This window comes from Oryx dammah, unplaced genomic scaffold (genome assembly GCF_014754425.2).
Source record: "Oryx dammah isolate SB20612 unplaced genomic scaffold, SCBI_Odam_1.1 HiC_scaffold_2, whole genome shotgun sequence".
Classification (NCBI taxonomy): Eukaryota; Metazoa; Chordata; class Mammalia; order Artiodactyla; family Bovidae; genus Oryx; species Oryx dammah.
In genome coordinates, this window is record NW_024070186.1 from 106577425 (window position 1) to 106580175 (window position 2751).

Consider the following 2751-nt stretch of genomic DNA (forward strand, 5'->3'; position numbering starts at 1 on the left):
GCTGCAATCACTATCTGCAGTGATTTTGAGGTCTAGAAAAATAATTTCAGCCACTGTTTCCCCATCTATTTGTCATGAAGTGATGGGACCAGATGCCATGATCTTAGTTTTCTGAATGTTGAGCTTTAAGCCAACTTTTTCACTCTCCTCTTTCACTTGCATCAAGAGGCTTTTTAGTTCTTCATCATTTTCTGCCATAAGCGTGGTGTCAGCTGTATATCTGAGATTATTGATATTACACACAAAGCAACAATGAACACATTTGGACATAAATTTCAGTGAACTTCTGCAAGTATATCATGGTAAACTTATTTGCTAATGACTCAAAAGTATATCATCTCTAGACTTTCTCTTGGAATCATTCTTTCTCAGAAAAGTTCCCCAAAGACCTCCCACTTGCTAGTCAACACACACCTATTGAATAGGATTATTTGCATCTGCTCAGATGAGCAGAGATTTATACTCTGGAAATTTCATATCATTGTGTTTCATATCAAAAATCAAAATATGTTTATTATCTATATGGGTTTTTCCCTTAATATTTTAACAGGTTTAAAAATATCATTAATATCTTTAATATATATTAAGTATATATATTAATATATACTTAATATCTAAATATATATTATATATATTAAATATATCTTAAATATATAATAATATACTTAGATATTTAAGTATATGTACTAATATATTTAAATATTTATTAATATATTTATTATATTAATAATATATTTTAAAATGTTAAAATATTAAGGGAAAAAACCCATGTAGATAACATTTTGATTTTTGATATGAAACACAATGATATGAAATTTCCAGAGTATAAATCTCTGCTCATCCAAGCTAATGCAAATAATCCTATTCAATAGGAGTATGCTGTCTAGAAAGTGGGAGGCCTTTGGGGAACTTTTCTAAGAAAGAATGATTCCACGAGAAAGTCTAGAGATGATATACTTTTGAGTCATTAGCAAATAAGTTTACCATGAATATACTTGTAGAAGTTCACTGAAATTTATGTCCAAATGTGTTCATTGTTGCTTTGTGTGTAATATCACCACCACCAGCAGCAATAAAGGAGTGTAGTTTTTCAATGGGGTACAGATTGAACACAAGTTTGCACAAAATAGTACTCAAACAGAATGAGTTACATCACTAAATAAATAGATGAAAAAACCTCTAGAACATATTTTAGTAAATGTAGAAAAGAGGATGCTTAATATGAAATCTTTATATGTAAAGTTATGATTGAATCTATGTATTTAGGTATAGAAAACCTCAGTGTCCAGAATCATAAGAAACTATATAAAGGACAATTACCCTTGAGGAGAAGGTGAAGGGAATATGAGAGGAGAGAGGTTTTCCTTTTTCCTTTTGAGCCTTTTAGCTACAGTTTGAACTTTCTGATGTCTATACATGTTGCTAGTTTTATTTCCCCCAACAGGTATCAACAGGGTTATATGGGTAGTTAGATTTGCTTTCTCCATACTAAAAGGTTGTATTAAAAAGACAGATTTATGTACAAAAAAGGATGGGATAAAAACTGGTATAAAGCTGGCATAAACACTGCAGTGACATATGAAAAGATAATGTTGCAATGCCCTGCTAGATATGTTAGTGCTATCTCATTAAAAGAGCAGAATTAAACGACTTGGTGACAGCAGTGGTGAAGTTCAGGGGTTACTGGGAGTTGCAGCTCCTTATAGAGTCAGCTTGAATCCTCCCAATCTAGCCTGCCTCCTGCCTGGCTTGTGTTTCAATAGCCTGGTGGCTGATATCCAGGGGGTGATTTAGAAATTGTGCGTCCTAATTGCAGTCGGGCAAAGCCAGGCGCCTGCTAAAACAAGGTTTTTAATGTTCTCTGAGGGTTTTCAAATAGAGGACGTGAGAGGAAAATGGCACTCTAATGGAAGATTCTGTGCCAGAGAATCCTGCTCCCCTGCTGTCCCATAGTTAATCTGACTCTAAAGCATTTGTCATTTAGTATTCAAGTTGGCCTATCTGATTTTCTGCTCAACATCCTCAATCCAGAGTTGAACCATTGCAGTGTCCTGACGGAATTGGCTGATCTAGGGACTCTGCCTAATCTCTAGCTATATCAGAAATCAGGGTATCATAGAAGGGGTATATTATGAAGGTAAATGAGGATAAATTGGGACTAAATTTCTGTGCAGCTTTGTACCTTAAACCAGAAAACATCTATTTTCTACTCTTGGCTATCTTGTAACCTCAGTGATGTTAATGCGCTAGGACAATGGTGGTCCACTGGGGCGATTTCACACCCCTTCTTCTGTGACGATTTCCAGTGTCTGGAGACAGTGGGATTGTAACTATTGAGGGGTGTTACTGGCATCTAGTAGGTAGAGGCTCGGATTCTGCTAAATTCTTACAAAGCACAGGGAGCCTCACCACAACAAAGAATTATCCTGTTTGAAAATTTAATAGTGCTGCAGCTGAGAAACCCTGAATTAGAGGGGCAAACTCAAAGAATCTCCCAAAATTTTACCTGCATTAAGCCCTGGTAGGAAATCTCAGTGGAATTTATATGCACTTTTTTTGTTTTTGGTGGAGGGTACTCTTTTTAGTAGAGTCTCACTGGCCATACTTTCGGTATGGCCAAAGCATGTTTTTTTGAGAAAGCATGTTTTTACTGGGTTGGTATGGCTATCAACTCAGAGGAGATCTTTTGGGCTCAAAGCAACACTCAGTCGGCTTGAAGGGGAGTTGACAATATCTTCTACATCTGCCAAG